Source organism: Giraffa tippelskirchi, chromosome 13, assembly GCF_054371585.1.
Source record: "Giraffa tippelskirchi isolate mGirTip1 chromosome 13, T2T-mGirTip1v1.2.pri, whole genome shotgun sequence".
Lineage (NCBI taxonomy): Eukaryota > Metazoa > Chordata > Mammalia > Artiodactyla > Giraffidae > Giraffa > Giraffa tippelskirchi.
The window spans coordinates 50,994,341-51,018,249 of NC_137287.1; the positions used below are offsets into that span (position 1 = coordinate 50,994,341).

At 42.5% G+C, this 23,909-nt stretch overlaps 1 protein-coding gene and 2 pseudogenes across 9 annotated transcripts in view; 1 reads left to right on the forward strand and 2 right to left on the reverse strand.

Annotated features, from left to right (window-relative positions):
• LOC145532114 (uncharacterized) overlaps nt 1–23,909 on the forward strand; it is a 120,751-nt gene that overhangs the window by 80,261 nt on the left and 16,581 nt on the right. For 6 of the 7 annotated variants that reach the window (XM_081556487.1, XM_081556488.1, XM_081556466.1 and 3 more), the window contains one exon: nt 9,026–10,507. The exons of the other annotated variant lie outside the window; for it this stretch is intronic. The gene's annotated coding sequence lies outside the window, so the exon portion shown is untranslated. Of the gene's footprint in view, nt 1–9,025; nt 10,508–23,909 lie in introns of those variants that run through there. 7 annotated transcript variants of the gene reach the window in all.
• On the reverse strand, nt 8,985–18,481 carry LOC145530940 (ankyrin repeat domain-containing protein 26-like; annotated as a pseudogene). The gene is made up of 5 exons (XR_014072106.1): nt 18,163–18,481; nt 17,370–17,569; nt 15,908–16,136; nt 12,739–12,784; nt 8,985–9,146 (listed from the first exon to the last, which is right to left on the reverse strand). The product of XR_014072106.1 is annotated as an ankyrin repeat domain-containing protein 26-like (transcript).
• LOC145530941 (ankyrin repeat domain-containing protein 26-like) overlaps nt 21,302–23,909 on the reverse strand; it is a 42,308-nt pseudogene continuing 39,700 nt past the window's right edge. Inside the window, exon 18 of the transcript XR_014072107.1 lies at nt 21,302–21,484. The product of XR_014072107.1 is annotated as an ankyrin repeat domain-containing protein 26-like (transcript). The remainder of the gene's footprint in view (nt 21,485–23,909) is intronic.

A 23,909-nucleotide genomic window follows, 5' to 3' on the forward strand; every position in this document is an offset into this window, starting at 1 on the left:
TGCTGTGTTAGGCGTGGCCCTTCTGTATTCTGGTAGTATGAAGTTCCTCTTTGTTGTGGAGGTTCCTCACTGCGGTTGGGGTTGGACAGGTGGCTTGTCAAGGCTTCCTGGTTGGGGGAGCTTGTGTCGGTGTTCTGGTGGGTGGAGCTGGATTTCTGCTCTCTAGAGTGTAATGGAGTGACCAGTATTAATTTTTGAGATGTCTATGGATTTGGTGTGCCTCTGGGCAGCCTGTATATTGATGCTCAGGTCTATGTTCCTGTGTTGCTGGAGAATTTGCGTGGTATGTCTTGCTCTGGAACTTATTGTCTCTTGGGTGGAGCTTGGTTTCAGTGAATTTATGGAGGCTATTGGATGGTCTCTTATTAATTAATGTTTCCCCTGGCTTTCAGTCTTATTCTTGCAGTAGCCTCAAGACTTCTCCTTCCATACAGCCTCAATAATAAAACGTTTAGGTTAATGGTGAAAAGATTCTCCACAGTGAGGGATACCCAGAAAGGTTCACTGAGTTACATGGAGAGATGAGGTGGGGGGGGGTGGGTTGAGGTGACCAGGAGGGGAAGAGGGGAATTCAAATGTGGAGAGAGCAATCTAGCCAGTAAGCACTTCCCTCTGTGCTTTCCACAGTTTGGAACCCTCAGAGTGATTCACAGAGATACATAGAGAGGGGGGAGGAAGGTAACAGAGGTGAGCATGAGTAGAAAGGGAGGAATTAAGAGGGGAGAGAGAGATCTGGGCAGTATCCTGTTCCTGAAGTGTTCTCCGGTACCCAGAACACCCTCAGAGATTCACAGAATTGGGTTGAGAAGAGAAGGAGGAGGGTGGGAGATAGAAGTTCCCTGAGGGAGGAGAAAGAGCATCAATAGGGGGAGAGAGTGATCAGGCCAGTGATCACACTCCTGAGTAAAAATGGGTCCTAAAGATTGGGTTCTTAAATGTACAAAATTGATATCAAATATGTAAAACAAAGATTAAAAATCTAGAGTAGAGGTTAGACTCTTATAAAACTTACAATATAAAAAAAAAGAAAAAAGGAAACAGTGTAAAAAGAAAAAAAACAGTAAAACAGTAAAAAAAGAAACAGTAAAAAAAATGTAGAACAGGAAAAAAACATTAAAAAAAGAAAACACAAAAGGTATAAGATATATGTATGTAGTTTGCTTCAAAAATAGGGTTTTTTTTTTTGCAAGTTAATAGTGGGTTATGAAAATGAAAGTTAAAGGTGTAATAGAGGACTTGAAGAAAAAGGAAAGAAGAGAGAAAAAAAAAATTTTTTTTTTTTTAAAAAAAAAAAAAATTAAAAAAAAAAAAAAAAAGTAAAAAATATATATATCCCGGACTTTCTCTGGAGCTGTTGTGAGCAGTGTGGGATCTGCTCAGTTTTAGATAGATCCTTATTCCTGCTTATACTTTTCAAGATCTATAGGTCCTTTTCAATGCAGTCGGTATTAACTACAGGGATCTTAATCTGTTGGCCTGTCCCTTCCAAAGCGCTTCCCTCTGTTTATTTGGCTTCTGTTTGGAGATCTCTTCAGTATCTAATTTCCGCCCTGCAACAAAGCGGTGGAGGTGATCTCTTTAGGTTCGCTTGTTCAATCGTGCTGTGGGGAGGAAGGAACACTGCAATTCTGGCGTGCGTGTGGTAAGCTCGCAGTGTCTCGGCCGCACTGGGTTCGCCCCCTGCTCACGGCGTGTGTGCTTTCCCCGTCTACCCTGCTCAGGCTTCAGGTTACTCGGCCGGGGAGCGGGCCCTGAGCTGCGTGCACTTCCCAGGTCTAAGCCGCTCAGGTTCAGGCTCCCGGTTACTCCACAAAGGCGCAGACTCGGTATCGCCCGCGGCTTGTGCCGTTCCCGGTCGGAGCTGCCCAGGCGGCCAGGAGTTTGGCGAGGGCGCTCTTCCCTGTTGGGGCGGTGCGGCTTATCACCTCCCTGGTCCCCGCCTCGGTTTACGGGCGCGCCCGGCTCCGGTGTGCTTTGTGTCGGTTCTGGGGAGCTGGTCTCTGGCTGCGACCCTCCCGGCGGCTGTCGACCCTCCGGGATCTCAGGCAGTCTTTGCTTAGAAACTGGGAGCCTGTTTGCAGTTTGGTAGGGGGTGCCCTCTCTGGAGCCGAGTTTGCCCCTTTCCGGCTCTGGCGGGCCCCGCCTGCCCGCTGTGTCCGGCGGGGGATGGGGCGGTCCGCAGCCGGCTAGCTCTCCTCTGGTATCGCTCAGTCCTTTGTTCTGTGAGCGGGCCGGCAGTGCCTTAGAGTTGGGCTTTTCGCGGGATAGTTCTTTCTCTCTCGCTGTCCCACAGTTTAGGTTGCTATCTCACGTTAGCTCCCTCAGATTGCCCTCGGGGCACTCGGGCCCGGTCCTTACCCTAGGCAATGCCGCCCGCTCCTCTCCGTTCAGCCCCCACTTGCTGGTGGCGGATGATGCGAGCGTCTGGGGTTCTTTGCTGGGAGTTGCTTTAGGCACGTAATCTGTGGATTTTATTTATTTTTTCCTCCCAGTTACGTTGCCCTCCGAGATAAAAAATCCTCCCCCACACCCGCCGGTGAGAGGGTTTCCTGGTGCTTGGAAATTCCTCCTCTTTTACGACTCCCTCCCCGGGACGGGTCTCCATCCCTAACTCTTTTGTCTCTCTTTTTATCTTTTATAATTTCTCCTACCTCTTTTGAAGATAATGCGCAGTTTTTGTGGAAGCCTGAAGTCCTCAGCCAGCCTTCAGAAGTAGTTTTGTGAAGTTTGGTCAGCGTTTAGATGTTCTTTCGATACATTTGTGGAGGAGAGAGTGGTCTCCCCGTCCTATTCCTCCGCCATCTTATCCCCGCCCTCCGCTTATCTATTTTATACCTAGTAGTTTGAATCTGTTAATCCCATACTCCTAATTTGTCCCTCCCCCTTTAGAAGACAGATTTTTGTAGACTTCTAAGTCTAGGTGAGTTACGAATGAAAAGCTCCTAACTAGTAATCTTCCCTCCGTCTCTTGAATCTATTAAAAATAAAGGAGGACACACTAAAAAGAACTAATGGGAATGGAGTTGGGCCTTGCGGGGACCTCCTCATGGACCCTCCCACTTGTTTGTAGAAAAGCTTTAGCCTCCAAGGCTTTGCCAGAGTCCCAAAGAGCAAACATAATCAGAGAAGTGAGAAGATGCTAAAACAAATGAAAACAGTCGAGCAAGACAAAATAACAATAGTTAAACCTTCAAACAAAGTCAAGGACCTTTAACTCTTCCTCAAGTGCTGCAGAGAACTTTCTGAGCCATATCCGTGAGTTCTTCTGCAGATACTGACACCCGCACCAGGTAGAAGAAGTTAACTGCATGCTGGTTACACCTGTGTTTACCCCAAACCAGTTGAAACCTGATCATGGTTGATGATACTGACTCCTAAAACTACCCAGTTAGCTCACCACCAACCAATCCAGAAGGAGGTACACCAGCTATCGGGCACCTCACACCCTCACCCCTAATGCTGCTTTTCAAAACCCTTCCTTGAATTTGGAGAAGAATAGATATATGTATATATATAGCAGACTCACTCGCTGTGCTCCTGAAACTATCACCCTTTTCTTCATTGGCTCGACTCCAATATAAAATAAGGTTTTTGAAAAAAATGGTTTTTGTCCTTAGGAAGCCTAAGTCACATACTTTTCTTCATTCTACTTTACAAAGAAGTGCATTTAGTTTTTCGAAAATATTCTAACTATGCTGCTGCTGCTGCTGCTAAGTCGCTTCAGTTGTGTCCAACTCTGTGCGACCCCATAGACGGCAGCCCACCAGGCTCCGCCATCCCTGGGATTCTCCAGGCAAGAATACTGGAGTGGGTTGCCATTTCCTTCTCCAGTGCATGAAAGGGAAAAGTGAAAGTGAAGTCGCTCAGTTGTGCCCGGCTCCTAGCAACCCCATGGACTGTAGCCTACCAGGCTCCTCCATCCATGGGATTTTCCAGGCAAGAGTAGTGGAGTGGGGTGCCATTGCCTTCTCCGTCTAACTATGGGGAAAGGTTTAAGATTTTGTTAATTCTCTCATAAACCAGCCTACCCTCCTTGGAAAGAAAAACATTAACTGTTTAATATAAAACTTGGGGACATGTATTTCTATACTGCTATCTGTATACCTACTCCTGTGTGTGAGTTTATGTGTGTCTATATCTAGCTATTTCTTCCTACTGGAAATACACTGTGCAACATTTTGAAGCTTGCCTTGCTTTAACAATAAATCACTGACATTAAAAACAACAGCAACAGCAACAATAAAACTCTTCCCTGGAAGCCATCAGAGACTTTGTGCCTTTGGAGAAGGAGCCCTCTGTTCTCCTTGCCTGGCCCCACATTGGGCACCTTGGAATAAACACCACAATTTCCTTCATCAAAATCTGGTGTCAGCAGATTGGTTTGACTGTGCATTGGGCAAATGGACTCAAGTTTGGTTGTGTAACAAAATCTAACCAACTCCTGCAAGAAGACAGGAGGCAATGTATAGGTTGTGTTATAGGTTCTCCATAAAACCTAGCCAAGAGTTGGAGAAATACTAGACAATTTCAATATTCTCCTTAAAATTGATAGTTAAAATAGCTGTCTAGGGTGAGGGTTAATTTATGTGTCGATTTGGTTAGCTTATGATCCCAGCTGTTTGGTCAAATATCAGTTTAGATGTTTTTGTGAAGATATATTTCAGATATGATTAGTATTTAAATCAGTAACTAAAAGGAAAAAAGTGCAATTCAAGAAAGAGAGATTCAGGTTAAACTGAAAGTCTTCTGAGAAAGAGAGGCAAGGGCTTATGAAGACAGAAAACCACAGGTTGTCAAACATTGCCTGATGAGAACTGTGACTGACTCTCATACGAGTCAGGAAATATTTGGCCTTACAGAATCACAAGGTATACAGGGCAGGAGTGGTCCGAGAAGTAGCTTGAATTTCTGGCAGATGTTCTGGAGGACTTCAAAGTGGAAAATAAATGATCTGAAGCTCAGATTCCCTCTAGGCTGAGACGTGCATATGTCACACTCCTTAATGGCCTCCCGGCTCTGTTTCAGAGAGCTCTTTAGGGAGCATTGTTGTCATTCAGTCACTAAGTCATGTCCACCTGTTTGCAACCCCATGGACTGCAGCACACCAGGCTTTCCTGTCCATCACTATCTCATGGAGTTTGCTCAAATTAGGGACAGTTACCGACTCCATGATTTTTATTAAATGAAAGGCACTATGAAATCTGTCTCTGACTTCTGCTGAAGTGAACAACTGTAATAGGGAAGACCCTTTTGTATTTTCTTACAAATGCAGCACTGAAAGGATCTTGTCTGTAAGCTTAAATTATACATAGTGGCTCAGTACTGGGAGCCCTGCTTCCCACATAATGAGCATTAAGATAAAATACCTGTGTTTAGCTCCAAGGAAACCTCCTGACCAAGCCCAGCTGTCAATGACTGCAGGAAGGGAATTAACACAACCCCTTCAGAGGCTGATGCGAACCAGGAAGGGTTTGACTTTACTCTTTCTCCTTATAGTGTAAAACAAGCCTGAATTCTAACTCAGCCAAGATGGTCTTGGGGACATGAGTCCACCATTTTATCTTGATCTACCAGCTTTCCAAACAAAGTTGCTATTGCTTGCCCCAACAACTCATCTCCTGATTTATTGGCCTATCCTGTAGGAAGCGATGCGGCTGGGTAACACGATGACCCTACCTATGTCTGAGGCCTTCAGGTGAGCATCAGCTCACTGGCTCGTGCTGCTGTATGAATCACAGTTTGTCAGAACTCTCTTCCTTGCCGACGAGGCAAAACCTATGCCAGCTGTAAATTAGCATAGCTGCCTATGCTCAGGTGTGTGCTGTTGAGGAGGGCAAAAACTTTACCCTTCTAGATTCATCTGGTGGGTTAAGAATCAACTTAACATGAGACAGATTAACTGGAAGAAAAGCAAACAAAAGGTTAACAACATGTATACTTCTGTACATATGGGTGAGTCCCAGAAAACCTGAGTAACTCACCAGAATGGTTGAAAGCCTCACCTTAAATACTATCTTCAGCTAGAGACAAGGAGGATGTTGTGGGTAGTGGCTTGGGAATACAAAGTGGAGGAAGGTGATTCACACAGAGATGGAAAAGCAAGTGTTTGGAACTCTCTGTAAATATGTGGAGTTCCTCTGACCACACCTGGCCCACATTTTTTTCTTGGTATCTCTAGAAGCTCTCTTCCAGGGCCAGCCCCTTTATCTAAACTATTCAACAGTTTAGCAAAAGCAAAGGAGAAAAGGAAAGATATTCCCATCTGAATGCAGAGTTCCAAAGAATAGCAAGGAGAGATAAGAAAGCCTTCCTCAGCAATCAATGTAAAGAAATAGAGGAAAACAACAGAATGGGAAAGACTAGAGATCTCTTCAAGAAAATTAGAGATACGAAGGGCACATTCCATGCAAACATGGGCTCGATAAAGGACAGAAATGGTATGGACCTAACAGAAGCAGAAGATATTAAGAAGAGGTGGCAACAATACACAGAAGAACTGTACAAAAAAGATCTTCACGACCCAGATAATCACGATGGTGTGATCACTCACCTATAGCCAGACATCCTGGAATGTGAAGTCAAGTGGGCCATCATACAAACAAAGCTAGTGGAGGTGATGGAATTCCAGTTGAGCTACTTCAAATCCTGAAAGATGATGCTATGAAAGTGCTACACGCAATATGCCAGGAAATTTGGAAAACTCAGCAGTGGCCACAGGACTGGAAAAGGTCAGTTTTCATTCTAATCCCAAAGAAAGGCAATGCCAAAAAATGCTCGAACTACCGCACAATTGCACTCATCTCACACACTAGTAAAGTAATGTTCAAAATTCTCCAAGCCAGGCTTCAGGAATACGTGAACCATGAATTTCCAGATGTTCAAGCTGGTTTTAGAAAAGGCAGAGGAACCAGAGATCAAATTGCCAACATCCGCTGGATCATCGAAAAAGCAAGAGAGTTCCAGAAAAACATCTATTGCTGCTTTATTGATTATGCCAAAGCCTTTGACTGTGTGGATCACAATAAACGGTGGAAAGTTCTGAAAGAGATGGGAATAGCAGGCCATCTGACCTGCCTCTTGAGCAACGTGTATGCAGGTCAGGAAGCAACAGTTAGAACTGGACATGGAACAACAGACTGGTTCCAAACAGGAAAAGGAGTACATCAAGGCTGTATATTGTCACCCTGCTTATTTAACTTATATGCAGAGTACATCATGAGAAACACTGGGATGGAAGAAACACAAGCTGGAATCAATAACCAGGAGAAATCAATAACCTCAGATATGCAGATAACACCACCCTTATGGCAGAAAGCGAAGAAGAACTAAAGAGCGTCTTAATAAAAGTGAAAGAGGAGAGTGAAAAAGTTGGCTTAAAGCTCAACATTCAGAAAACTAATATCATGGTATCTGGTCCCATCACTTCATGGGAAATAGATGGGGAAACAATGGAAACAGTGTCAGACTTTATTTTTGGGGGCTCCAAAATCACTGCAGATTGTGATTGAAACCATGAAATTAAAGGACGCTTACTCCTTGGAAGGAAAGTTATGACCAACCTAGATAGCATATTTAAAAGCAGAGACATTACTTTGCCAACAAAGGTCTGTCTAGTCAAGATTATGGTTTTTCCAGTAGTCAGGTATGGATGTGAGAGTTGGACATTGAAGAAAGCTGAGTGCCGAAGAATTGATGGTTTTGAACTGTGGTGTTGGAGAAGACTCTTGAGAGTCCCTTGGACTGCAAGGAGATCCAACCATTCCATCCTAAAGGAGATCAGTCCTGCGTGTTCATTGGAAGGACTGATGTTGAAGCTGAAACTCCAATACTTTGGCCACCTCATGCGAAGAGTTGACTCTTGGAAAAGACCCTAATGCTGGGAAGGATTGGGGGCAGGAGGAGAAGGGGACGACAGAGGATGAGATGGCTGGATGGCATCACTGACTCGATGGACATGGGTTTGGGTAGACTCTGGGAGTTGGTGATGGACAGGGAGGCCTGGTGTGCTGCGATTCATGGGTTCGCAAAGATTTGGACATGACTGAGCGACTCAACTGAACTGACCACACCTGGCCCACATTTTTTTCTCGTTATCTCTGTTAGCTCTCTTCCTGGGCCAGCCCCTTTATCTAAACTATTCAACAGTTAAGGAGGTAGTCAAAAGAAAGACTTTGAGTCTTTTGTTTCTTAAAAATACTCTACCTAAAGTCATCCTCTTGACAAAGAGGCACATTTTGGGGTGAAAAATTTTGCTTCCCTATGATGCCTTGGACCAGGTAGAAAAGGTCAATATGGAAACCCAAGGAGGAAGCCACCTGCTTCCCAAAATAGTCCCTATAAGTTTTGGGCGACTTGCTTAGATGCCTGAATCTAAGACTTGGGGGACTTCGGCTGTGACAAATTTCTTTTGCTAGGTAAGGATCTTGCTGATTAAATGTTGCCTAAGACAAGCTGAAATGGCAACCCACTCCAGTGTTCTTGCCTGGAGAATCCCAGGGACGGGGGAGCCTGGTGGGCTGCCGTCTATGGGGTCGCACAGAGTCGGACATGACTGAAGTGACTTAGCAGCAGCAGCAGCAAGACAAGCCAAGAGAATTTGGTGCCCATCAACTTCAGGTTTCCTTGGACTGGTTACAGTGGCTGAACTGCGGCCTAAAACTCCTCTAGGAACAAGGGGGTAATTGTGGGGAGATAAACTTCCCTGGGATATCTCAGAGGCTCTTTGTCTCTTACATCTCCAGCCATTCATCTAATTAAGTGCTCCAACCTGAAAGGATTCATAGTCTCATCTCCCCAAGGAGACTAAATATTATAGCTCAGGGTAGGTCCCCCGAAGGCGCTCCGTCTCATTAAGAATTTATATTTCAAGGAGGGATGAGGCCAAGATCTGGCTCCTTGAGAGATTTTGTTACCAGCAAAGCCTATGAACAGTTACCAGGTTTAAAAAAAAAAAAAAAAACCAACTTAGGAATAAAAATACTAACCTCCTTTGCCTTGTGCTTAGTCTGATTTCTCTTGCTCACAGGATGATACCTTCAGAGGCCTTGCTCCTGGCCCTTCAAACCACAGTTCCTTGTGTGAACCGGCTTGGCTGACGCTCCTGCTTGGGGCAGGGGGGCCGTGTGCATTGACGCTGCATAGGACACCTTAATGCAAGATGTCAACGAGCCCTGTGAGCCCCATTACCTGGAGCAGCTGCGCCTGTCTTTGCTCCCAGAACCCTCCAACTCCACCCCTGCCCCGCTGACGAGAGCCCTATGGAGCAGCCCTGCCCGTGGCCTATTGGAGAGCATGGACTGTACAGGGGGGCTCCCACCTTTCAGGTCCTTTGCTTCTCAACACAACTAATTCCATTGGCAGAGCGGCACTGGGCAGAAGGACCCTTTTGGGGTGGGTACCAGCTTTACTTACATATCAAAGGCCAGAGTAAGAAGGAGATCCTTCCCAGGAGAGGAAAAGGCCCTTCATAAGCAGCAGATAACCATGAGAAAAAACACTTAATAGCTTTCTAGCAGTCATGTACACATGTGACATTTGGACCATAAGGCTGAGCACCGAAGAATTCATGCTTTCAAACTGTGGTGCTAGCGAGTCCCCTGGACAGCAAGGAGAATAAACCAGTCAATCTTAAAAGAAATCAACCCTGAATATTTTCATTGGAAGGACTGATGCTGAAGCTCCAATACTTTGGCCACCTGATGTAAAGAGCTGACTTATTGGAAAAGACTCTGATGCTGGGAAAGATTGAGGGCCAGAGGAAAACTGGGCAACAAAGAATGAGATGGTTAGATGGCATCTTCGACTCAATGGATGCGAATATGAGCAAACTCTGGGAGATGGCGACAGACAGGAATCCTGGCGTGTTGCAGCGCATGGGGTCACAAAGAGTTGGACACAACGGGTCTACTGGACAATAACAACAACATGCAAGCTTCACACAGAAATGTGACTTGAAGGGGAGGCTATACCTGGGAGATGATGTCAGAAAATGACAGGGAGTGGGAGATGAAGGCATCTTCTGAAAGACAGGTGACTTGGGGGAGGAGGGGCACTTATGCGAGAACAAATAACATTTTGGAAAGATAAATGATACTTTAGGAGGATATATGGGAGATAGGGGAGTTTTGTGAAAATGTCTGTTTGTCTGGTGCTTGGAACTTTTCTCTAATTTTAAGACTTTTTCCAAAAATCAAACAAAAATAGATAGGTTGATAGGTAAAGAAAAGGTGAAAAGTCTTAGGCAAATCTTATATTTCTATGAGGAACTTTTCTCTAATTTTAAGACTCTCTCCAAAAGTAAATCAAAAGTCAATTAAAACTGACTCAAATGCATTCCTTTTTATAGCTGAATAATACACAACTTCTTATCCATTCATCTGTTGATGGACATTTAGGTTGCTTCCATGCCCTAGCTATTGTAAATGCTAGGAAATACATAGAACGAAAAGAATGAAAGAAATACATAGACATTTTGAGATTTTTTTTAAAGCTATGGACATAACTGCAATGAACACGGGTACGTGTGTTTTTTTGGAATTTGCTGTATGATGCAGAGATCCCAAAGCTGGTGGTTTGTGAAGAACTAGAGGGCTGGAATCGGGAGGGAGGTGGGAGGGTGGTTCAGGAAGGAGGGTTCATATGTATATCTATGGCTGATTCAGGTTGATGCATGGCAGAAACCATCACAATATTGTAAAGTAATTATCCTCTGATTAAAAATAAAAATTAGGAAAAGTTAATTCATTTAAAAGGCAAAAACTCAGGCAAATCTTATTTCCCCATGAGGAAAGATCTATGAGTCAGTGTTTAAAGTTACATGTAGCAAGTTTTATGCCACTATTAACAGTTATAATACCTCGAAATATTGACAGTAGCCATAACAGCAGTAGCTAAATCTTTAGGTCTATATATAGTGATTAAAACTGGAAAATACAAAAAAGCTATCAATCAACACCACTAAATAGTAATGACAAGTTTGGTTTTTTGGGTGCTGTTTAAACAGCTGGTATTAGGACTCAGTTTGAGTTTGTAAAGGGCGTATCTGGTGGCTCTTATGGTAAACAATCCAACTGCAATGCAGGTGACTCTGGTTGATCCCAGGGTCTGGAAGATGCCCTGGAGGAGGGAATGTCTCCCGAATCCATTATTCTTGCCTGGAGAATTCCAGGGACATAGGAGCCTGGTGGGCTACAGTCCATGGGCTCGCAAAGAGTCGGACACGACTGAGTGACTAACACTTTCACTTTGAACATGGAAAACTCAACAGTCCTGATGTTTCTGCTTAAAAGTAAGTTAGATGCAGAGAAACATGGCTTAAAATGCCATATAAATTTTCATGATACACACAGAATACAAAAATATTTTCCTTTAATAAAGATTTTCTCATCATGTTTAATGGGAAAGAACTAAAATGTCATGGAAACAGTCCAGTAGGAAAATTTTTACTATTGAGTTTTCAAATCATATATTTTTTTTCTTCAAAACCTATATGTATCATTTTGATGTTTTCACAGGTAGGTCCTGATATAGATTTGATCAACCCGTAGATAATAGGGAGTACAATCTAGAGAATTCAGATTCAAATTCAGCAGCACTTGGAAAGAGATAGAATTATATTCTTTACCTAGAATACTTGAGTTCACAAAGTATTAGCTAAAAACAAAACAAAACAAAACAAAAAAAAACACCTGAGACCTTCCATAGTGTTCTGAAGAATGAAACATATCTATATATGACATGACACAAAATAGAAGATAATTGCATTATCTGCCCATGGTTGAATGTGTGGCTGAGTATCAGAGCTTCTGGTTTTCTCATTCTTCATTCATTTACTCAGTAACTATGTGCAAAGGTGCTGTAACAAGCACTGGAAGTAAAAGATGAAGGTGACCCAGTGCACCCTGAAAATGATACGCTATAAAGTGGAAAAATAGATGAACAGGCGATTTCCATACAGAGTCATAGATATTAAGACAGATACAAAAGACCGCACAAGGAACACTCAGAAGGGACGGCTGGCTTTGTGTCAGTGCTGCCAGCTTCCTGGTGGGGGCGCTGTGGAAGCAGAGACCTGAAGGGCAGGAAAAAGCACAGGAGACGGAGGGGAGAAGCAGGTACAAAGACCGGAGGGGAGGAAGCCCACCTGTGGGATCCTACAGTCTGGCTGGTCAGATGCCGAGCTGAGGGGCAGAGGAGAGGGATAAGGAGATAAGGCCGACTACTTTGGCAGGACCCACACTGATGTGGGTGGTTGGAATTCTTCCTGAGGGCAAAAGATACACTGGTGACAAAGTTAGTGACTGAGAAATTTTAAAGTCACCCATCAAGTGACAGCAACACAGACGTAATTGCTTGAGTCTGGGGTTCCTAGCTTTAACCACTACCAGACACTTGAGAAGCTGATGAACTCCATGTTTTCTGAGAATAGTGTCAGGGTGCAGGCTGACAGTTCCACAGGGATGGAGGAAGTAGAGGAAGGATATAGCCAGAAATGAAAAGGAATACATAGACCTTTTCAGATTTTTTTTTTAAAAAGCTACGGAACATAATAAATAAATAAGGAATAAGGATATTTTTCACTATGATTGCTCATGTTTTCACATTTTTCATTAGCTATGTATAAGAAAAAGTATGTAACATAGCATTTGTTATACAAACAATGAAAAGAGATGCCACTTACTCTTCACAGTATTTCAGAAATCAATGTCTAAATTTAATTCATACGTTTTGGCAACATACCTTCTTCTAGTTCTCTAGTTATATGCTTTTCCACCTTCCGCTGCATCTGAAATAAGTCAAATATTATTTATGCTTAAGTTAAACAAGAGATATTATCATAGAAATGATATACAACTTACTACATGTGACATTTAAATAATACTTTTAGAGACTAGACCTAACTTGAAGATTACTTAGCAGAAAAATAATCACATAAATAAAAGAAAATGAATTCCTACTTACTTTGCTTTTAGATAACAGAGCACATATATATGGAATGCTATTTAGATTAATTTGATAAAAGTACAATAAATGTTAGTCTATCGAGTACACATAATTTCAGAGGTTATGGAATGACCCATAATCCTAGGAACGACCCACAAGATTACTATCTTCTCCTCTAACAGCTCTTGCCCTAAATGTGTACTTCCAAGACCTTTATTTTGATTTCTAGGTAAGGGTCGTGTTCAAATGGAGGAAGTAGTTTGAAGCTGAATGTTAACAAGGAGAACACATCTGCTATTTTCTTTAAACTTTTCCATTTAACGAAAACATAGAAAGGTGAGAAGATTATACACAAGAAAACAATGTACCAGCAAGATTTAATTCTGAAGATGTTTAGTGAGAAGGATTCTCTCATAAGTGCTAGTTTCCGAACTATGTCTCATAGAGGGGGAAGGTCCCACACGGGTCACTACAGGGTTGAGAAACAGAAGTCACAGCTGCCAGGGTCTCTGAACGCTACTTATCTAAAGGGCTCTATACTTGTCTCTGTTTTATATAATACGGATCCACGCAACAGTTTTTGTTTTGTTTTGTTTTAAAGAAAGATTGTCTATTTTGAGAAAAAAAATTTTTTTTTAAGGTATGAGAGTCATTTAGTCAAAGTTCCTAATTCTACAAAAGTAGTAACAAAGCCAATGACATTCTTACTGAGTCCAGAGTCCTATGCCAGCTGCTTCCTCATATTAAGAAAAAACACATAAATCCTAACTAAAACATAGAGAAAATGAATATGTAAAACCTTATTATATAGTTCAATAATGCTTGTGGCATGACATGACATAGTAGCTTTCTAACTAAATTATATGTTTTAAAGGCATGAACAAGAATAAATTTTTATTGAACTCCTATTTGTAGCAGTCTATATAGTTAATTTACACAGCATAACAGTTTATTAAACACAGGACAGGGATCTTGAAGGAGAAAATCTTTAGTTGAATCAAGCAGGCCAAAACTGAAGAGATTCATCCTTAAAAGGATGTTCATTTCCTCCAGATAAAACCTGGCTTATTAAAATTTGTCAACAAATGAATTATCCACATTTTGCATTATTTAGGACAAAATGTAAAACACAAAACAGATCTCTCTTTACTATCTAGCATACTTCTATCCAAGCTCTCATCATTAGTTGGTATATACAAAAAAGTATGAGTATAATCTCAACTATAAATCTGGTCAGAAATTACAGTTGAACTTCATTTCCTCAGCCTGAAGTTTCGAGGGGAGGACTTATACTCCTACCCTCCTCATGAGAAGCAAGATTTACCTAGCGGGTGAGTTTGGGAGAAGGAACTAAGAAGTGCTTGCTTGGTTCCAAATCTCTTCTTTGAAAAGATGTATGTGCCCGCAGCACTGTGAACGTGGGTCTGCAGTAGGCAGCCTGCTCCAGGGACGGGGCTCAAACATTTGCTTTCACCTCTTAGGCCTGCGTGGGGAAGTGTCTGACTTGGGATGAAGTGTTCGGAGGCCTGCTGTGACTGCACAGCTAAAGCACATCCTCCAGGTTCATGGCTCTCAAGTACTAAGACCCAACACAGCTGCAGTGCTGTCAAAGAAACAGATTGCTTGTCTATGATGGCAAGAAGCCAAATGAGAAAACAGGTTGAGATTGCATTTAACAAGGTTTACTTTTCTCTGGATGTGAGAGTTGGACTATAAAGAAAGCTGAGTGCCGAAGAATTGATGCATTTGAAGTGTGGTGTTGGTGAAGACTCTTGAGAGTCCCTTGGACTGCAAGGAGATCCAACCAGTCCATCCTAAAGGAGATCAGTCCTCAATATTCATTGGAAGGACTGATGCTGAAGCTGAAACTCCAATACTTTGGCCACCTGATGTGAAGAACCGAGTCATTGGAAAAGACCCTGATGCTGGGAAAGATTGAAGGTGGGAGGAGAGAGAATGGGATGACAGAGGATGAGATGGTTGGAAGGCCTCACCAACTCGATGGACATGAGTCTGAGTAAGATCTGGGCGTTGGTGATGGACAGGGAAGCCTGGCGTGCTGCAGTCCATGGGGTAGCAAAGACTCAGACACGACTGAGCGACTGAACTGAACTGAACTTTTCTCTGCATCACCAACATCATGAAAACACCAACAAAACCATAAACCTGTGTGCACTGACTGGGTATTTTAATCATAATGATTACACGATGAAAACTAGTTCCAACTTAAAGACTCCCCGTCATTACTCTCTTAGTCATCATTCACCCAGGTGCTGTCAAGACAGAGGCAAAAGGGAGCTTCATTTAAAGATTTTTAATGTTTGCTTGAACTACAAATTTAGAAACATTCTACAATTGCTCAGAAAGATATTTTTTAGAAATTTACATAAAAAAGCTGTAAGTAAAATGGCAATTAAAGATGTATTCTTGTGTAAGAAAATGACAAAAAATGATAACCTAAAATGACAAATTAATCTTTTGATTTAGTATTACAAGTTTGTTTAATTCATAAAAAGGATTTGTCCAGGATTCCTTCCGATGAAAAGCACCCATATGTGGTCAGTGTTCAGACGCCCGTCAGTCGCTTATGCTGAGGGACAGAGAGCCTGCAGTGGGAGCAGAGGAGCCTGCGGTGACTGTGAAGCGCGGCCAGAGTGAGACCATCAGAGAGGAGGCCAAACACCTGAGAGAACCCTTTCGGTTACCAGGGAATAAGAGTTCATTTCTGAAGCAGAATCTAAAGGCAGCTTTTCAAGAAATTTAAGAGGTTCATAAATATCTCTTAAAAATAGACATCTAGGACAAAAAACATCATAAAATTTTTGTCTCCTTGATTAGCACAGTTAATTATGGCTTTTACTTAGTGCACATAAGTCAAATAAACAGCTCAGAAGTTCAAATTAAAAATAAGAATCATTCATATCAGAAATCCTAAACCCAAGGAAAAAAACATAGTAGAACTAACCTTGAGCAAGTAAGTCGCCGTGCTGTTATTTGAAGGGCGTGGAATTGAGGTAAGAAATCCTACGTTTGCTTTTGGAGAAAGATTCATATTGAACATTGAAGTATTATTGAAATTCCCAACGCAAGGGGGCTCCAGGACTGGTCTCGTGGTGAGAGTGCTCAGTAAAGATCTGTTCTGCTCTTTCTCCACCTCAACTTTGGTGCTCATCTCTAGCAGCCTCTCACTAGTCCTGGGGAAGATGGAAAACACCAATTTCATTCATGCTTCCCTACGTGACTGGCATTTTTTAAGTTGCCGTAGAGTAAATGGAATTCCCATTAAACTGTTTGAACACTGAAAACACAGAGGAGACCTCCTGTAAACAGTGACAGTTGTAACCTTGCTCTAAAGAAGTACACATGTGTCTGGGGCGCCTCAAGTGACAAGTCACAGTGAGGAGACCAGAGAAAGGGCATCAGAGAGAAGGGAGGTGGGCTCACAGTGATCCCTGCTGCCTCTGGGACACACCTGCCTCAAGGAAACAGTTCAGGGATGAAGAAACACACCTCCCACAAAGCCATTTTCAAGTGCTTCCTTTCACCACCCTTGTATATACGTTTCACTCATGACCTCGGAGAAATTAAGCATTTGGCTCTGAGGAATCACCTAGAGCCACAATCTCGAGGGGAGGACGAGAAAGTCAATGGGTGACAAAAGGGCTAAAACAGCCCCAGGAACAATGTCAAGCATCCCCTGCTTTTCCAAAGTTCATTTTACTTCTACGAAGGGCCTACATAGGCACCTGTTTTTCATAATAAAAAAAACAAATCTGAAGAGGATTTTTGTTTTCATGTAAAAAGGCAAAAAGCTGAAACGGCGTTCAATGCATGTTTTTACAGTGAGAGGCATCACGCTCCACAAACAGGGAGACCGGCCCCTCCGGGATCCATCCCCGGAAGCCACACCCCACATCCCAGCATCAAGTCGCCACAGCCCTGAACCTCGTCTGGGAGCACCCGTGCTTTACTCGTGCGTGTTCATTTCAGGCATCTACTAGCAGAATGTGTCCTCGGGTCCCTGCTTCTTTGCTCTATGCTGCTTTGGCTTATGAAAGGCTTCCTAGGAGTGCTCTGCTTTCAGATAGTAGGGAAATCTGGACTTGGCACTGCAGGTGCGATCTGCCCTTTCCATCGTCCACACACCCCCTCAGTCAGGTCACCATGTTATTTTTAGGCACTTTGTGAATTATCCTGCCATTCACCCCTATGTTCATTTCCCCCGATTTCACAACCGTGCTTTTACATAGTGTAGAAAACTTACAAGGATATAATATTACTAATTTGTCTTAGGGTGCCCCCTTAGCAGTGACTATCTAATTAGCTTTCACTTCCTACTAATTTCAGGAAGCTGGCTCTATAAAAATTAGGCTTTAGAGACAAATTAATGAACTAAATTTATTTTGTGATTCTGTGTTTTGACTTACTCATCTAGCTTATTTTCCAATGACTTTCTAACTTTCTGGTTGTTCTAGGTAGAGTTTCTTATATTTTTCCAACTCTGCTTGAGAAGTTTTCTTCTTGGAGAGTTCAGATTCCAACTCTTCAATGCTGAGTTCCATCTGACTTCTTATGGAAGCAATATTATTCTCTCGTAACTGCTCTAAGTTTTCTTGAGATGCTGCTTGTATCTAAGTCAAATTTTAAAAGATATATTTCTTTTGCTAATGATTATAACCTGAATAATTACATTTATCCCTTTAGTTTTGAGTCAGTAATTCAGAGAGCGATTTTAAATGTGAAAAAAGAGAAGTGGAAACTTTAAAATAATCATGGTCAATGTGAAATGAATTAAATCTTAATTATAAAATTAAAGTAGAATCAATGGTATAGCAGTACTTATGTAACCTGATAATTCAAAGAATAAGAGGATCAACTTAAAATTTTAAAAACTGAACAAGACAACTTGAGAATAACTCAAGAGGATGGTACCTGTTCTAAATCACAGTATTTTTTTTCCTTCTCGTGGTCTTGTTTTATACCAATTGGTCTTATAAGTAAAAGGATCCTCTAGTGAGAATCATTCTGAAAGATCAATTTAGTGATAACTCTGATGGAAATTGAAATATTTCTCTCCTCAGGGAGAGACAAGTGCCCGCTTCCTTCCAGAAATCTACAAAACAAACTGCTGTAAGGGAAGCAGAGGAAACACATAAGCTGTATACATCCAAAATGTAATTTACAGTGAGGTGAATTCAAGGATATGACAGATCAACAAATTAATCTGTAAAAACATGCTGACTTCTTTTAATTTCTCTGATAGATCCAGTCTCACTCTTTCTTCCATCTCCTGTTTACACTGCTCTACTTGACTATGTTCTATCATATTCATTTCTGTATGACTTTTGAGGTTCACTACTTTTTGCTCCAACTTCTTTTTATTCTTCTCTAGTTTTTCACATTTCTTTTGCATTCCTTTCATAGACAATAACTCCTCTTGAAGAACTTGAATTTTTGCATGCATGTGCAGACATTCTGAACATACAGTTTCCAGCTCTGCTGGAAGATCATCAGTCTGCAAGAATGAAACAAATACCATTTGGTAATGAGGGAAGAGGACTGAGCCCAGCCTAACACAAACCGAGGATCAAATAAATATGATGGTATCTGTATTGTTGAATGTAGGACCAAGAATTACTCAGAGAATCAAGAAAGAAGTTCAAACCACCAAGAGTCACAAAATATATTCTTCACTGTTAACATCTTTGTCACACAACATTTGCACTTGATTTTACACTTTCATTGTTCTATAATAAAACTTTTCTATCTTGCCTCCATGGAATGACTGCAAGTCACCCCTTAGTAGAACGTCTCTCACTCCTTCCCCTCAACATGTCCCATGGTTTTTAAAGAAGTTTGAGGTATACTGTATTGACTTATCTAGGGCTGAGTTAATCAATGCCTCCCAAAAGAAGATTGTGAAAATAAGACTCTAATTAATAAATCTTGTAAATATGGATTCTAATCCAATAAGCCTTTTTCTGAACTAGAAATAGTTTTTGCTCATTTGAATTGTATTCCAAAGAGAAATGATTCGCAAAGCTAAAGATATCCCGTCTCCTAAGAGTTTAGTGAGATGATCCATATATTTTTCTGAACAACAAAAAAATGCTTCATTCTTGTAACCCTTTGTTACTTTCCACAGAATAAGAGAACATACCAAACAAAACAAACAAACAATATTTGCTGGAATTTCAGTAACACAGAGTTGGAAAGAACTTTCATTTAGACAGAATGATTACTTGGTAGGTCGAGGTGAATGGAGCTGGTGGTTTTCAAACATGTCTACAAACTCTTTGACACTTTTGTCATGAAATTCCCTCCCCTTATGTATGTGCTGGCCTCAGTAACTGATTCTAGTGGACAGAGTCTGGGAGAACTGCTATGTGATTTCTCAAGCTAAATAGCTTCTGACTTTGGCTCCATGGGGAAGCCCCCTCTTAGCATCAGTGACCATGCTCTGAAGCAGCCCAGGCCACATACTGAGCACATGTCAGTGTCCCCACTGACCACCCCCACCTAATGTCCCCTCCAAAAGCCAGCTCCAACTGCCAGACGTGTGCATGAACAAGTCTTCAGATGACTCTGGTCCCCACCTTCACAACACCCTGGCTGATGCGACTGGAGAAGAAATGAGCTGGCCTCACTCACTGAGGCTTGCCCCAACGCAGACTTGTGAACAAAGGAAATGCTGTTTTGAGCCACTAGGCTTTGAGGTGGTTTCTAATGCAATTTGTTAACAGTAAATAACTGGCACAGATACTGATATTAAAAACGGGGTTCAGTGCAGTTCAGTCGCTCAGTCATGTCTGACTCTTGGTGACCCCATGGACTGCAGCACGCCAGGCTTCCCTGACCACCATCAACTCCCAGAGCTTGCTCAAACTCGTGTCCATCGAGTCGGTGAAGCCCTCAAATGTACTGCCATTAAAAAAGAGCTGAAACGTGTGAGAATGCCTTTGAACTTGGAGGTAGGTGGGACCTGAATGGATGCAGAGAAAGGAATGAAAACCCAGCGGGCTTCATGACACTGTCCACAGAAGCCTGATGGTCCTTGAAGAGGCTGCCGGTGACGGCTTCTAGGCAAGAGGAGAAGCTGACTCTGACACAGGGGCGGAGACTCCTACTGTGAAGCAGCTGAAAGTACATCAATGAGGGAGAGGCTGTCAGAACAATGAAAAGTGCTGTGAAATATAAAGGAGCCAGGACTCACTGGGTTCAGTGTCTGCATCCCCTTTATAGCACCTCCACATGTCCAACTGTCACATGATGCTACAGGACAGAAATGGCTTCTGGGCTAAGATCAAATCTAGGGTGCTGCCAGGAAAACATGGTCTAAAGGTAACACCTGTAGACTGTAAGTGGAAGACCCTGGAAAGACTTAAGGTGGTGTCTCAGATGCCTTTAAGGATCTTAAGAGCAGAAGAATGTTAAAGGTGTCATCCTGCAAAGTTTCACAGGAAGCCCAAGGTGCAGTGCTTCCTTCAAAAAGATTTTTGAGGGTAACTCTTCCAATGGTGTGAACCCCAGTCAAATTCACAGGACACCAAAAGCTTTAAAGAGAACCTTGGCAGCAAAAACACCGCTTGCTTGCTTGCTTGCCTGACCTAACAGAGACCAAGTGTGAGCCGCCCAGCCATGTCTGACACTTTGGGACCCCACGGACTGTGGGAGAAGGGATAGGTTACCCACTCCAGTCTTCTTGGGCTTCCCTGGTGGCTCAGCTGGTAAAGAATCTGCCCACAATGCGGGAGACCTGGGTTCAATCCCTGCATTGGGAAGATCGCCTGGAGAAGGGAAAGGCTATCCACTCCAGTATTCTGGCCTAGAGAATTCCAACGACTGTATAGTCCATGGGGTCTCAAAGAGTCGGACACAACTGACCACTTTCACTCTCACTTTCTCCAGGGGATCTTCCCAACCCAGGGATTGAACCTGGGTCTCCTGCATTGCAGGCAGATTCTTTACTGTCTGAGCCACTAGGGAAGTCCAACCGAGACCAAGACATACAAAATGAGAAAAGGCCTTTGGGATTTTCTCAGAAGTTCGACAAAGAGGAACCTGGCTTAGGAAACATGACTCAGCTACAGACAGAGATCATTTCTTATGAAAGGGACGGCACAGAGCTCAGAGTGTGAGCACAGAAATAAAAAAAAAAAACTATTACTTCTCATGGGTTCATGAGTGATATGCATTTACAGTCAACACAGTTTATAAACCTGATGCCAGTCAGGACAGACTTCAGAATGACTTTCCTTCAAACAGCTTAAAATAATTTTTCATCATTTTGTCATCTTTCTGGAATTTAAACTGCCAACATTTATTTGTTAAAATAGGGTATTTTACACATAAAACTGACCATCTGCTGTTGTCCATGTGTAGGGTTATCTCTTGTGTTGTTGGAAGGGGGCGTTTGCTATGACCAGTGCATTCTCTTGGCAAAACTCTGTTCGCCTTTGCCCTGCTTCATTTTGTACTCCAAGGCCAAACTTGCCTGTTACTCCAGGTATCTCTTGACTTCCTACTTCTGCATTCCAGTCCCCTATGATGAAAAGGACATTTTTTTTGGTGTTAATTCTACAAGGTCTTGTAGGTCATCATAGAACTGCTCAACTTCAGCTTCTTCAGCATTAGTGGGTGGGGCATAGACTTGGATTACCGTGATATTGAATGGTTTGCCTTGGAAACGACAGAGATCATTCTGTCATTTTTGAGATTGCACCTTAGTACTGCATGTCAGACTCTTTTGTTGATTATGATGGTTACTCCCTTTCTTCTAAGGGATTCTTGCCCACAGTAGTAGATATAATGGTCATCTGAGTTAAATTCACCCATTCCAGTCCATTTTAGTTCACTGATTCCTAAAATGTCAATGTTCACTCTTGACATTTCCTGTTTGACCACTTCCAATTTACCCTGATTCATAGACGTAACATTCCAGGTTCCTATGCAATATTGTTATTTACAGCTTTGGACTCTACTTCCATCACCAGTCACATCCACAACTAGGCATTGTTTTTGTTTTGGCTTCATCTCTTCATCCTTTCTGGAGTTATTTCTCCACTGATCTCCAGTAGCATATTGGGCACCTACCAACCTGGGGAGTTCATCTTTCAGTGTCCTACCTTTTTGCCTTTTCATACTGTTCATGGGGTTCTCAAGGCAAGAATACTGAAGTGGTTTGCCATTCCCTTCTCTAGCGGACCACATTGTATCAGAACACTCCAGCACGACCCTTCCATCTTGGGTGGCCCGGCACGGCATGGCTCATAGTTTCATTGAGTTAGACAAGGCTGTGGTCCATTTGATCAGTTTGGTTAGTTTTCTGTGATTGTGGTGTTCATTCTGTCTGCCCTCTGAGGGATAAGGATAGAGGCTTATGGAAGCTTCCTGATGGGAGAGACTGCCTGTGGGGTCTTATTCTGATGGGCAGGGCCATGCTCAGTAAATCTTTCATCCAAGTTTTTGTTGATGAGTGGGCCTGTGTTCTCTCCCTGTTGTTTGGCCTGAGGTCAACTATGGTAGGGGTAATGACGGTAATGGCCACCTCTTTCAAAAGGACTTGTTCATGCACTGCTGTATTCGGTACCCCTGACCCCCAGCAGGCCACTGTCAACCCACCCCTCTGCAGGAGACACCTGGACGCTCACAGGCAAGTCTGGCTCAGTCTCTTGTGGGGACACTGCTCCTTTCTCCTGCTCCTGGTGCACACAAGGTTTTGTTTGTGCCCTCCAAGAGTCTGCACTGGTCATAGCAAAACACCCTCTTCCAACAACACAAGAGACGACTCTACACATGGACATCACCAAGCGGTCAATATCAAAGTCTGACTGATTAGATTCTTTGTAGCCAAAGATGGAGAAGCTCTATACCATCAGCAAAACAAACAAACAAAAAAAGACTGGGAGCTGACTGTGGCTCAGATCACGAACTCCTTATTGCCAAATTCAGACTTAAATTGAACAAAGTACAGAAAATCACTAGACCATTCAGGTATGACCTAAATCAAATCCCTTATGATTATACAGTGGAAGTGACAAAACAGATTCAAGGGATTAGATCTGCTAGACAGTGCCTGAAGAACTGTGGACGGAGGTTTGTGACATTGTACAGGAGGCAGTGACCAAGACCATCCCCAAGAAAAAGAAATGCAAAAAGGCAAAATGGTTGTCTGTGGAGGCCTTACAAATAGCTGAGAAAAGAAGAGAAGCTAAAGGCAAAGGAGAAAAGAAAAGATACAATAATCTGAATGCAGAGTTCCAAAGAATAGCAAGGAGAGATAAGAAAGCCTTCCTCAGTGATCAATGCAAAGAAATAGAGGAAAACAATAGAATGGGAAAGACTAGAGATCTATTCAAGAAATTTACACATACCAAGGAAACATTTCATGCAAAGATGGGTACATAAAGGACAGAAATGGTATGGACCTAACGGAAGCAGAAGATATTAAGAAGAGGTGGCAAGAATATACAGAAGAACTATACAAAAAAGATCTTCATGACTCAGATAACCACAGTGGTGTGATCACTCACCTAGAGCCAGACATCCTGGATTGCAAAGTCAAGTGGGCTTTAGGAAGAGTCACCACGAATAAAGCTAGTGGAGGTGATGGAATTCCAGTTGAGTTATTTCAAATCTTAAAAGATGATGCTTTGAAAGTGGTGCACTCAATATGCCAGCAAATCTGGAATATTCAGCCGTGGCCACAGGACTGGAAAAGGTCAGTTTTCATTCCAATTCCAAAGAAAGGCAATGCCAAAGAATGTTCAAACAATTGCACAACAGCACTCATCTCACATGCTAGCAAAGTAATGCTCAAAATTCTCCCAGTGAGGTTTCAACAGTACATGAAATGAGAACTTCCAGATGTACAAGTTGGATTTAGAAAAGGCAGAGGAACTAGAGATCAAATTGCCAACATCCATCTGTCAGATCATAGAAAAAGCAAGAGAATTACAGAAAACCAT